This window comes from Chlorocebus sabaeus, chromosome 27 (genome assembly GCF_047675955.1).
Source record: "Chlorocebus sabaeus isolate Y175 chromosome 27, mChlSab1.0.hap1, whole genome shotgun sequence".
Classification (NCBI taxonomy): Eukaryota; Metazoa; Chordata; class Mammalia; order Primates; family Cercopithecidae; genus Chlorocebus; species Chlorocebus sabaeus.
The window spans coordinates 40,941,545-40,955,658 of record NC_132930.1 but is presented as its reverse complement, the minus strand read 5'-3'; the positions used below and the strand labels follow the sequence as shown (position 1 = coordinate 40,955,658).

General features: G+C 46.4%; 1 protein-coding gene across 3 annotated transcripts in view; it reads right to left on the bottom strand.

Annotated features, from left to right (window-relative positions):
* Positions 1-490: 490 nt before the first annotated feature.
* Positions 491-14,114, bottom strand: part of SLC2A9 (solute carrier family 2 member 9) — a 139,719-nt gene continuing 126,095 nt past the window's right edge. For all 3 annotated transcript variants that reach the window (XM_038008705.2, XM_038008707.2, XM_038008706.2), the window contains exons 7-8: positions 4,510-4,611; positions 491-1,493 (exon numbers count right to left, since the gene is read on the bottom strand). The gene's annotated coding sequence lies outside the window, so the exon portion shown is untranslated. The remainder of the gene's footprint in view (positions 1,494-4,509; positions 4,612-14,114) is intronic.

Sequence of the window (14,114 nt, the reverse complement as noted above, 5' to 3'; positions counted from 1 at the left end):
AAGAAAATATATGAAGCTTTTCAGGCCACATGTGGTCCCCGGCATGCATTCTTTCTCTCCCCCTTTTAAAATGCAAAAGCCATTCTTGGCTGGTGGGTCATACAAAATGGGCCAGGACCAAATCTGACCTGTGGACATAGAATTGCCTGTTTTGTGAGGTGGTGAGTTCCCCGTCAAAAGATGTAATCAAGCCATGGCTGAAGGAATTCCTGGCAGGGAAACCATGACTAGGACTTAAACTTCTGATAAATGACTGAACTAGAAAATCTTTATGGTCTTTCCAAACTTGGGATGACTTAATTCTAATTCGTCTTAGCCCCTGGAAGCTTTCCTCGTCTGCCAGATGACCTTCCTCCAGCTCTGAAGTCATTCCCATGTCGTGCTCTGCCTCAGTTAATTGTGAACATTTGCATGTGTCAGCACAGACTTCATTTCAACACCAAGTGCTAAGATTTAGGGGTCTTCGAATTTAGGAGACAAAGACCAAAGATTGTTGTTGACCTCTGCATTGAGTTAATACCTGAAGCAGGAATGGCTGCAACCACGAAAATCAACATGCTTTTAATTCATCCTCAGCCAAGCTGATTTGCCAACTAGAAAGAAACGAAAAGACCGAGAAGCCCCCCTTCTCAGTGTGACCTTGGCCTCTGCTGGAGGTCCCTGCTGGACATGGACACAGAGCCAGGGAATGGTAGGATCCTCAGTCGCATTGCATCTTTGTCATTGTACAGATGGGGAAACTGAGCTAACAAAAAGAAGTCGTCTCTCCTACTGACCCATGGCTAGGAAACAGCAGGGCTAGAAATGAGTGCTGGGTAAACTGAGACCGGGATACTCCAGTTGCACACTCACACAGGTACCATGCAAGCTGTTGGTGGGGACCTGGGCCTGGCAGTTAGGCCACTCCACCTACTCACTCATGCAAGTCACCTTCCATCTCTGTCTTCTTTGGAACTGTCCTGAGCCTTAAGTGAGCTTACACAGGTCAAGTTCTTAGCCAAGTATAACACAAAATCAATGATTAATATGTCTTTGACATGGCCATGATTATTGCCACATCTTTCACCCTAGACCGTAACTGCTTAGGCACAGACTGTGTGACTTGGTTGTCTTTGATTCATCACAAACCAGTGTCACCTCTGGCTCCGAGCCCTCCCGCGTGTGAACTGCTCTTGCTGAGCGGTGGGATATTATCTCCCACTCATCTTCAGGTGAGCCCGTTTTCACCTTCTGTGGGGTAGACTGCCGACAGCCGGCTACATTTCAATCGGGCCAAAAGGAAGGCAGCAGACACACATCTCCAGTCAGGCTTTGCTTCTTCTGGGCTCTGGGTGCCCCATCTGTATGAGGAGAGCTCCCCAGCTTGGTGATGCCATGAGCCCCTGGGCGGGGCAGTGAGGAGGGAGGGGCGCCTTACCTGGCCCACTGCAGAAAGAGGCGATGACGGCCAAAATGCCCACGATACTCAGGTAGGGGACCCAGGGGGCATGGTCCTGGGAGAGAACAGGGAGTGGTCAGGTGAGGAGGTGATGGTGTGTCCAAAGGACCTGAGTTCCCACACCAGCTCCTCCTCCACCCATCTGTGTGACCTTGGACAGGTCACTGGATGTCCCCAAGCCCCAGCTTCAGCATCTATAACATGGGAACAATGACAACCCTTCAGTCATTCCATCTGCTTATTTTATAGCCATGATGAAATCAGACGAAGCCTGTGATGAGTTTGACACAGTCCTGGCATACACGAAGTGGTAAATAAATCAATAACTCACATTGATTGAGTGCTTAGTTGGCAGCAGGGAATATGAGCAATTTTCACAGCTTTATCACATTTATAAAAGTTCATCATTTTCAGCAAACTGACACAAGAACAGAAAACCAAACACTGCATGTCTCACTCATAAGGAGGAGTTGAACAATGAGGATACATGGACACAGGGAGGGGAACATCACATGCCGGGGCCCGTTGGGGGGTCAGGGACTGGGACAGGGATAGCATTAGGAGAAATACCTAATGTAGATGATGGGTTGATGGGTGCAGCAAACATCCATAGCACATGTATACCTGTGTAACAAACCTGCACGTTCTGCACATGTACCCCAGAACTTAAAGTGTGTGTGTATGTATGTATATATATACACATATATATACACACACATATATATACATATATATATATATTTCCTCATATACATTTTAAAGACTTCTATATTTTGTTTTTAAAAAGTTACCTTAGTTCTGGTATTATTAAATAAAGAACCGTATTTGTACCCCTGCCGTCTTGCAAGGTGTGAGATGAGTTAATGCATTTCATGGAATGTGTCTGGAGAAGCTGTCACTCATCTGGGGGGTGGGTGGCTTGGTGCTGGTTGCAAAAGGATGTTTTGGGATTGCTCCTGCTCTAGCAGACTGGACGGCTGAGCATTAGAATACAGTGTCACTGGTTCTGAGTGTGTGGGGGTGCCAGGGCTGCCCCAGGAGAGGCCGCCTGACTCGAAGGGAAGGTAAGAGCCTGCGCGCACCTCTGTAGGTTGAGCCAGAGTCAGCCCAGTGGGAAAGGAAAGGAAAGGAAAGAGGTTCCAGGAGGGGGTTCAGCATACACAAGGGCACAGAAGCCTGAGAGGGCACAGTGCGGGGGTGAACTGCAAATAGTCTGGAGTAGAGGATGACTCCAGAGTCGTCCTCTGTACAGAGGGCAGAGGAATGGGGAACTCCTTACTTCCCCTTGTTCTGTGTCCAAATCCATTAGCTCTAAGGGTTGAGAGGAGCTTCGTGGACTCTCGTAAACTGTGTGACTTGCTTCTGTACCAAGTCACTCACTCACTCATTCAACTGATTGATCTCAGCTGCCCCTGAGTGCCATGCACTGGGCTGGGAGGTGGAAATGCAGATATGGTTCAGGCATGGCCCGACACAACTCACTCACTGTCTATTGGGAGAGAGATGCGTCAACAGTGAAAGTCAATGGTCCGTGATAAGTGATCTCACAGGGTTCCCCCTTGGGGCTTATGGGAACCCAGGAGAGGGCACCTCACCCAGACTTGGAAGCAAGGGGAGGTTTCCTGCAGGAAGAGGTGTCCGGGAGTGTCCAAGGCTTCCTGTGTCCAGAAAGCAAGGAGAAGCTAGCCAAGCACAGAAGAGCCCTAGGAGAGGAAACTGCCAGGCCCCTTGAGGAACTGCTGGGGGCGGGGTGTGGGGCACTGGGGGAGACAAGGGTGGCCAAGCCAGGAACAGCTCTGAGACCTCGTGAAGTGAGGCTTAGATGGGGTCGTGGGCTTCAGGCCCTCCTTTTAAACTTCTGACACAAGTTTCAGAAAGACAATGGCCCAGAACATCACCCAACTAGCTTCCTGAGAACTTCAGAGGACTGTAAAGATGCCCGGGCTCGGGACAGCTTGGGCCTGGCTGTCAGGAAGGAACTGCACCTGCTAGTACATTGTCCTTGAAGGCAATGCTTCCACCTCCTGCCAGTCGGCATGCTCGCCAGCCCCACCTCTTCGAAGGGCACCCATCAGACACCACCATGCTAACAGTGCCTCTTTCTAGAAACATTTGGGCCACTAAGACATTTGACAGGTGATCAAAACGTGCACCTATCAATTTCCAGATGCATTTTTGAAAAATGCAAAGATTGATCAATTGCTGCAACCTTGCTTCATGCTTCCCATGGCACCAAGATGAGCTGGAGACACTGAGGCAGTGTTCAATTAATGCAGGCTGCCCTGAGCCATGCAGGGGACAGAAGCCCAACATCCGGGGATCTAATCCCAGCTGGCCACCTTCTGGTGGTGTAACCTTGGGAAGCTTATTTATTTATATTTATCCCTCAGTTTCCTTATCTCCATAAAAGAAACAAATACCGATGTTGTAAGGATGAAGTCCTTCGTCACCCCTCCACCTACATGGACGTCCACTGAGTGCTTGTTCCAAGTGCTTTTCATACATTTTCTCATTTCATCCCACAACACCCCTGGACGAAGGGACGACTGACTGTTCCATCTGAGAGATGAGGCCTGGAGAGGAGCTGACTTGCTAAAGTTTCATTACCAGTAAGGAAAAGCCGAGATCCACACAGGCTGTCTGGCTCCAGAGCCACTGTTTATAAAATTGTGACCACTGGGGAAGTGGCTGATATGCAGCACCTGGCATTCATGCTGGGCGGTGACAGCTGGAAGGGGCATCTTAGGGTTGTCTAGTGCAAGCTCTTCTATTCCATAGATGGGTGAACTGAGGCTCAGAGAGGGAAAGTGTCTTGCCCAAGATCACACAGCTCATCAGCAGAAGTGACAGGACCAGAAGTCAGGTCTCTCATGTCCCAGTCCAAGGACCCCTCACCAAACCCTCTTCACTGAGACCCTGAGCAGCTCCAGAGATGAGCTGCTCCCGGGACAGCTTTATCACAAGCACTGCTGGTAGAAGTATGAACCCACAAATCAAAGGCCCCAAAATGATGAAGCCAGAAGCCAGCTCCATGCTTATCTCCCTCAAATGTGACAAGCACATCATCTCACCTGCAGGGTCAGTGTGATGGTGAGGGTCCCAAAGAAGAGGGCCATTAGCCCAAAGTCACCAATGAGGAGGGGTCTCCATCCCAGGTGCTCAATGACCAAGCCCTAGTCCAGGGTAAACGAGAGAGAGAGCTATTATTCCATTTGTAACCACAATGTCGCACTGGGAACTGGCAATGGCATCATGATTAAAAACCGGCTTTGATCCTGAGACAGCTGGGTCACCTTCTTCACAGCCACAGCCCTGAAGCAATGCCCTTTATGAGAAAGGAAAAAGTGAGGGAGAGAAAGTCACAATTCTCGAGCACCTACAGTGTTAATATGAGCACGTTCCTCCGAATCTTCCTTGCTGGGCTGGACGACTCCAATCGGGAGTTTGGGAGAAGGAACTGAAGGGATATGGTCAGCACAGGCCTTCTCTCCCTTCAGAGCCAGACTGCATGGAAGGTGATTCCTCTGTGTTTCCATGTGGTGGGTTTCGTAGGGGTAGGCACCTATAGCAGGGCGCAGGGGTGGGAGTAGACAGAGAAGCCCATGTCGTTTTCCAGTCTGCCTGTGTCTGGGGGAGTCAATTTCATTGTCGGATGTGAGGTGGGGAGTCCCTGAGGAAGTCCCTAAAGCTGTGTCCTCCAAGTCAGCTTCCCTCAGCCTAGGACTGTCACTGACCTCCATCTGGCTGGCTCCTGTGCCCCCTGCGCCCCCTGTCCGCTTGGTCAGAAACAGCTCCTCAACTGCCAGTGACTGGAAGAGTAATCGTAGCTGAATGTCAGAGACAGAAAAACCTGGGTTTATATTCCGGCTTTACTACTTTCCAGATGTATGAACTTTGGCATGTGACTTCACTTCCCAAGGCCCCAGGGCCTTTATCTGTGACAAAAGAATCAAAATGTCCTTCAACAGGAGTGTCTGCAGTGGAAGTGTGGGTTAAAAAAGAGACTGCATGCAACATACACATTAGGTACTCACATTACGTGAGGTATCCTCCTCTCATGCCCCATTTCACAAAAAGAGAACACTGAGGGTCAGAGAAGTGAGACAACAGCAGACATCACAGAGCAAGTAGGTGAGAGAGGGCCAGAAATTGAGCCCAGGGTATTTGAATAAAAATCCATGGATTTTCTCAATGAGGCAATCAGGTGAGGCTTCCAGGAGGAGGCAGTAGCAGGGGGAGATGTGGAGAGCTTGTCAGGCAGAGGGATTAGTGGGAGCAAAGGTTTTGAGGCTGGAAGGTGCCCATCATGACAGTCATTTATCTTGGGCAAGGGGAAGCAGTGACACTGCTGAGGGCCATGAAGCCAGAGGACACATGCCTCCTGCCCGCCAGCTTCAGGTGACGGTGCGAAGGTCACAGCACTGAGATGAACAGTTGCAATCCTGCCCCAAAGTCTCAGGGTTTCTCCACAATGGAGTCCAGCTGCAGGGACCCCAGCGCCCTCTACCTCTTCCTCTTTCCTCATACCCTGCTCCTTAGAGGGAAGCAGGTGAAAAGCCATCTAGACAATGGACGGTTGTTCTGCTTGGCAGAGCTGGCCAGCACTGAGGGGTGAGTGACAGTTGCCTGTGCCAAGGGCATAGCTCTGTGGGTCAGCTGAGCACCCCGGCCATGTGGTGCTGCCTGGGGCCACGGACCTTTTGGTCCCCTAGGCATGAATGTTGAAGGGACCGCAGGGTGCTGACCCAGAAGGCAGAGGCCTGGGAGGAAAACGTGCCTGGCTGATGACTACATGTCTCAAAAAGGCATTTCTAGTCAGAAATGCCTTTCTCCTGTTGCCCTGGGAAGAAGGGTAGACTCAAGCCTCTAAACTTGGCCTCCTGGAAACCTGGCCCAGTGGAACAGAGCACAGGTGGCATCCAGGGGCACATAAGCCTGAAGACGGGCAGCCTGAGCTCAAGTCCTGGCTCTGCCACTTAGCCTTCTTTGCACCCAGGAGAGGTTACTCAGCTCGTCCAAGTCTCAGTTTCCCCACCTGGAAAATGAGAATGATAATACCGTCTTTTCAGGGTAGCTGTGAGATAAAGGGAAAGAACTCACAGTGCCTGAAATAGACTCATGAGCAAGAGAGGTTGCCAATAAATGGCAGAAAATATAGCATTCATTTTAACTAAGGAGTGCCCTGGGGGTCTGGTCCCAACTCTTACCTGTAGCCGGCTGTGTGGCCTTGAACAAGTTAATTAACCTTTCCATGTCTTAATTTCTCATATTTTGTGATGATAATGGAGTTAGTCTAGATAACAGCTAATGATCATTTACTGAGCACCTACTATGTGCCAAGCACCGTATTAAGCACTTTGCATCCAGCAGCTTATTTAATCCTGACACCCTTGAGTATGTTCTATTATTTGCTCTATTTTACAGGTAAAAAAACAGAGGCACAGAGGCTTTGGAAACTTGTCCAGGGTCATGTGGCTGGTAAGTGGCAAAGCTGGGATGATCTACAAAATCTTTTCTGGTTGTTGATACACTAAATTTTCTTGACATTAAACTAGAAACAGACAATGCCACCTCTTGGTGACGGCCCAGTGTCCCACCTGGATGTCCAGCTTCTGGATCCAAACAAGAGCACTGATGGCTTTTCTGGTCCTCTGTATTCCTGGCTCTCTGATACTCTTTCTTCACTTGAAGGCCAGGCGCCTTCATCTTTGCTTCCCCAGAGCCTAGAAGAATATCTGACAGGTGTGGACTAAGTGTTTCCAAGGGAGTGAAGGTCTGTCTTTATAAGGCAGGCAGAATGATTCTCATTTGCAGAGGAGGACAGTGAGGTTTGAGAACGCTGAGGGACAGTAACTTCACTTGGTGGGAAGTGGGGAGGGAAGTCAGGCCCAGCGAGAGTCACGGGGAGAAGCAAAGACCAGCAGCTTCTGAGAAAGAGAGAGCGGGGGAGGGATTGAGGGAAGGAGGGAGAGAGGACTGCATTTAAAGCATCCCTTCCTCCTAGGACCTCATGAGCTGGGTCTCATCAAAGGGGAAACACTGATGGGGCTGTCGTGCCAGGGCCAGTGCAACATGAGCAAGGGAGCTGGGTCCCAGTGCCAGGTAGGACTCCTGCAAAGGTGATGGGAGAAAGAGCCTAGAAATATCAGGGGCTTAGAGAGATTATGAAATTGTGGGCCCAGAGAGATTACGCTGATCTATGTGTAACTCATACCAATTTCAGTGTAACAATGCAACACACATTAATCTCAGTGCAACACATGTCAATCTCGGCATGGCACGCTCAGTGATCTGGGCCCAGGATCACAGGCCAAGAGTGACTATGGTATTTATCAGAAGTCACCTGGGGCTAACTATTCAGAGAGAAGGAAGAGGGATACATGCTGTTTTAAACCAAGAGGCAGCTGCAAATGTCCACACCCTTGGACTCAGTCACTTACCTTCTAGGCATTAATCCTAAGGAAATAGATGTTTGGTCAAAGACTCATGGACAAGGACCTTCGTTGGTGTGTTATTTATACTACTGAGGAAATAGAAATAATCTAGAAATCCACCAACAATTAGTTAAATAAATACTGGAATATTTAGATGATAAATATGTAGAAATTAACATAATTTAAAGAATTACAAAATGGTATAGAAAAATTCTCAGGGTACAATCTTAGGTGAAAAGAGTAGGACATAAATCTGTATATACTAAAACATGTAGTTATATAATATAAATTACAATTATGTTAAGCTAATACACCCTGAAAAAACATATGCAGAAACAGTTTATAATGGCTAACTCTGGTTGGGGGAATATGTGATTATTATTTTATTTGTGTGTCAGTTTTCCTGATTTTCTATGGAGATTTTTGACTTAAAAACACCAAAAAGTAGATTTAGTTGAAGTGTGTGGATGCAAATCTCTGTCCATCCCCTGTGTTATGTCTTTATTCTTTCCTAATCACCAAAGATTTCCAATACTCATACTGGCAATTTTTCATAACTGTGTAAAATATGATTTTGGTACAATCTAAAGATGTCACAGCTTTTCTTGTGGCTAACAGGACAGAGCCCAAAGTTAAGCTGTTGCTGAAAATGAAGGCTGTTCATAACTGGAACACACAGGAAATTTCTCTCCTAAGCTTCTTAGGGGAGTTGGATTAGAGTATCCAGTGACCTGGTGCTGAAATGACAACAGAATGTGCCATGAAAGAGCATCACAGTTGCTGGGAGATATTATTACCCTGAGACCAGCATGTGTTACATTGTCATACTGAGATCAGCACATGTTACATTGTTATAATGAGATTAATATGCGTTATACTGTTACACTAAGATCAGCATGTGTTACACTGTCATACTGAAATTCACATACATGGTTACTGACTTCAGTATTTTGAAGTTTGTTTTTGTTTTTTTTGTTTGTTTTTTTTTTTTTTTTTTTTGAGGCGGAGTCTCGCTCTGTCGTCCAGGCTGGAGTGCAGTGGCCAGATCTCGGCTCACTGCAAGCTCCGCCTCCCGGGTTTACGCCATTCTCCTGCCTCAGCCTCCCGAGTAGCTGGGACTACAGGCGCCCGCCACCGCGCCCAGCTAGTTTTTTGTATTTTTTAGTAGAGACGGGGTTTCACTGTGTTAGCCAGGATGGTCTCGATCTCCTGACCTCGTGATCCGCCCGTCTCCGCCTCCCAAAGTGCTGGGATTACAGGCTTGAGCCACCGCACCCGGCAAAAAGAGTTTCGAGTGCACCACCCACAATTTCAGAGTCAGAAGGTGTGCTTACAAAAGTCAGTTGAGAACCATTTTCTTACACCATGATGCTGACGTTCAGACGCTTTGGAAGGGGTGGGCTGAGGGACATGTGGCTCTTTGTTTTGTTTCCCTAAAGTCTCTTGATGAACCAGTGACTTGAGCCAATGAAAAGCTGAATACATTCTCCCTAATTTGGAAATGATCTTTAAAGATGGTCCAGGAACATACCAGGGAAACAGCTTTGAAAGAGAAAGAAGGGATAAAACAACCCTCCCATCTGAGAATCAGTCTCCCGGTTCTGTTCTTCCTCCCTCCCTCCTTTAAGTCCAGTTAAAGTGCAGCCTGTCAGAAGGGATTAGAGCGAACATGATATTTCCACTTGACATTAAAATCATGAGTGAAGACATTAACTCAGACGAACAGCAGACTGAAGGTTACTGATGTCAGCTGGGGATGAGCGTCAGAATCCTAATGCTCCCAGGAAACCCCTCTGGGGACTCCAGAGCCATGGGGTCACCCATCAACTCAGCCCCCATTCACCCAGCACCCAGTGCCCTTCCCCACAGGTCTGGGACCTCTGGTGAAATAATAATGGGAACCTTTTGCTCTGGTTAGGATTTTAAGAAGCAACTTTATAAGGGTGTAGTTTTCATTCAGTATAATGTACCCATTTGAATTGCACAGTCTGGTATGTTTTAACAAATTTATATACCTTATAACCACAACTACAATTAAGATATTGAATGTTTCCATCACTTCCCAAAATTATCTTGTGTCCCTTCCCCCAACCCCAGGCAACCTCCGATCTGCTTTCCAGCACAAGGATTCGATTTATCATTTCTAGCATTTCATATTGTTTGTTGTAGTGTTTTCGAGATTCATTCTTCTTGTTGTACATATCTTTTTTTTTTTTTTTTTTTTTTGAGACAGAGTCTCCCTTTATTACCCAGGCTGGAGTGTAGTGGCGCAATCTTGGCTCACTGCAAGCTCCGCCTCCTGGGTTCACTCCATTCTCCTGCCTCAGCCTCCCAAGTAGCTGGGACTACAGGCATCCGCCACCACGCCCGGCTAATTTTTTGTATTTTTTTAGTAGAGACAGGGTTTCACCGTGTTAGCCAGGATGGTCTTGATCTCCTGACCTCGTGATCCGCCTGCCTCGGCCTCCCAAAGTGCTGGGATTACAGGCTCAAGCCACCGCGCCCGGCCTCTTGTTGTACATATCAACAGTTCTTTTGTATTGCTGATCAGTATTCCATTGCATGGGTATACCAAAATTTGTTTCTCCATTCATCTGTTGACCCAATAGCTGTTTCTAGTTTTCAGCTCTGAGAAATAAAGCCATTATGAGTATCGATTGGTATATGAGTCTCCATGTAGACATGTGTGTTGATTTCTTTTGGGTAAATACCTATGAGTGGAATGACTGGGTTGGATGGGTAAAACCTTCATAAGGAACTGCTGAAATGTTCTCTGAAGGGGTTGTGCCATTTTACGTTCCCACCAGCAGTGGGAACATCCTTGGCAACACATGGTATTATATCAACCATTTAAATTTTTGTCACCATTTTGGTGAGCAATGGTATCTCACTGTGGGTTTTAGTTTTAATTTGCCTGATGACTAACAATGTTGAGCGTCTTTTCATGTCCTTTTTGATGTTTTCGATATCTTCTTGGGTAAAGCATGTGTTCAGATATTTTGCTCATTTTCAAGTGGGTAGTTGGTCTTATTATTGAGTTTCAAGAGTTCTTTATGTATTCTGAATTCACGTCCCCTCTCAAATGTGTTTTATAGGTATGTTCTCCACGTCTGTGACTTACCTTTTTATCTCCTTAACAATACCTTTTAAATAGTCACAGTTTTTAATTTTGATGAAATCCAGCGTACCATTTGAAAAATGGTTTGTGATTCTGTATCTTTCCTATCCCAATGTTGCAAAACTTTCTTCTTTGCTTCTAGAAGTTTTAGAGTTTAGTTTTTATGTTTAGATACATGATCCATTTTGAGTTAATTTTTTGTATGGTGTAGTAAGAGTTGCCATTCACATTTTTCCATGTGGATATCTACTTTTTATGGCACTATTTGTTGAAAAGACTATCCTTTCCTCGTTGAATTACTTTAGCAACTTTTTGTTTTCTGGACTCCATTCTATTCCATTGATCTGTGGGGCTGCCCTTGTGCCAATCTCATGCTGTCTTTATCCCCATGTTTGAACATTGTTACACCCCTTACTATGTACCAGGAATGGTTTCGGGTGCTTCACATATATTAATAGCTTAATTCTGATAACATTTTCTTGGGGTAGGTGCTATTGTCATCCACTATTATATCCAGAACTTGAGGCTCAGAGGGGTTTAGTAACCTGGCTAAGGTTGCACGGCGAGTCAGAATTCAAGTCTAGGTACTCTGGCTTCAGAGTCTTGCTCTTAACCCTTGTGCTCTACTTCCTCTCCTCAGTGTTTCTGAGGCAAATACACAGTCACATTTGTCAAAAGAATAGGCACATGCTCCCAAAGTTTTTCTCCCCTCATTTGTGTGAGCTGCCTGAGGTCACTGAGAGCCTCCAACAGCATTGGCCCTGGGGCACAGAGAAGACAGAGCCAGGAGTCTCTTTCCTTGGGGAGCTTTACGGGCTGAATTGCATCCTCTCAAAAAAGGAAATATTGGAATCCTAATCTCCTATTCCTAAGAATGTGATCTTATTTGGGAATAGGGTCTTTATTTTTAGGTGATTAACTTAAAATGACATCATTTGGATGGGCCTCAATCCACGACGACTGGTGTCCTTGTTAAAAGGGGAAGTGTGGACATGGAGACAGACACGCACACATGCCTGTAATCCCAGCACTTTGGGAGGCCAAGATGGGTGGATTACTTGAGATCAGGAGTTCGAGACCAGCCTGGCCAACATGATGAAACACCATCTCTACTAAAAAGAAAACAAAATATAGCCAGGTGTGGTGGTGCATGCCTGTAATCCCAGCTACATGGGAGGCTGAGGCAGGGGTTGAATCGCTGGAACTGGGACGCAAAGGTTGCAGAGAGCCAAGATTGTGCCACTGCATTCCAGCCTGGGTAACAGAGTGAGACATTCCATCTCAAACAAACCAACAAAAGAGACATACGCAGACAGAATGCCATGTGAAGATGAGGCAGGGGTCGGGATGATGCTTCTGCCAACCAAGAAGCACCCAAGATCACCCTACAAGTTCCCAGAAGCTGGGAGAGAGGCACTGGACGTTCTCCCTCACAGCCCTCTGGAGAAAGGAGCCCTGCACAAGCTTTGCTTTCGGCTTCTGGCCTTGAGAACTGTGATTCAATAAATTCCTGTTGTTTAAGCCTCGTAGTTTGCGGTACATTGTTTTGGCAGCCTGGGCAAACCCATACAAGGAGCTAATACCTGATGGAGGGCAGGGCTTGTAATGTTGCCTGCTAAATGATTGAATGTATGTAACAAAAGAAGGAAGGTACTCCCCAAATATGTGCAACTATTATATGTCAATAAACAACATTTAGAAAAGGAAGAGCTGGAAGGAAGGAAAACATTGCCTAAAATTTCATTTATTTCAAATTTATTTCAACTAAAGCTTCCAAATCTGATTTAATGTGCTTTCATATTATTTTACATACATTACTTTATATACACTTTATTTATTGCTCGTTGTCTATATTGTATTCAATGTGTATATCTCTCTGTATAAACTGCATGCAGTACTCCGTGCACGGCAGGAGTTCCTGACTTTCTCAGGGACTACAGAGTCCTGCATGAGTTTGTTCCTGTGCAAGGGTGAGCCTTTTGGTCATAGAAGATGCCCCATTCTGTGTCCAACTCCAGGCCGGGGCCTTTTTTAATTCTGCTGATTTACATAATCCCCGACCTTGCTTGGCTTGATGCTTCCGGGTCTGTGGGCCATGTGGACTGACTGTCGCAGGGGCCCGAGAAGCCTACCAGGAGGAAGCTCTGTGGGTGGGGGCTCTGCCTCCTTCAGGATGTCCTGTCTGACTGCTTCCTGCAGGGATCCCAACCAAAGCAAGCTCCCTCTTTAGTCAGTTGGTGTGATTTCCTCAGTAGGCTTTACTTGAGTCGTACACCATTGAGCAAACCATTAATGGTATTGAATCCATGACAACTACCACGGCCACGTCTTTAAACATGACACACGACACACACATACACTCTCTCTCTCTATCCCTCCCTCCCACCTCCCACCCCCTGCTTTCTCTCTTTCAAATTTACATTTTAAAGCAACTCTATGAGGTTTCCCCTGATAACTCAGCCAAAGCCGTGGAGACAACTGAGCCTCTTTCAGAGAGAAATGCAAATGCTGGGGCAAGATGTGGCCCAGATGAGGGCCACCCCCAGGCATCCCTAATAGCTGTTTCCTATTCATGACACGTTGGGATGGAGGAGTTCCTGAGGAACCCCTGACACACGAGCAATTGGTGACTCTCTAGTCAGAAGTTGGATTATTGTCAAAGTTTTAGCTATAAAAGGATGGGAGAAAGGAGCGGAGAATGGTGTGGTTAGCACTGACGCAGCTCCCTCAGCAGAGAAAAGAAGGCCAAGATATATTACACGAAAAGAAATTTCACATTCCAGTATTACTTTTAGCTGCTAGTAATCCTGTTTTAAACAAGCAAAGGCTAATCTTTACTTTCACACATCTCTCTGAAAAGAAGCCAAGACCTTGGAAAGCTGTGGTTATTGCAAGCTAGTGAAATTTTCAAATTTATGTTCAGAGGACAGAGTTCCAGAAATAATTTTCTGCTTGGGACAGGCTCTCTCTAAATTAAACACAGAATATAATTCAATGAAACAAACTTTTTGGAGAATTTCTGCTTAAAAGATGAATATGCATAAAAGATATCTGTATCTCTGTCTGGGCCAAAGGTCTGAGAAATGAGAGTTGCATTTTAAATAATTATCATTCCAGGGTGGCC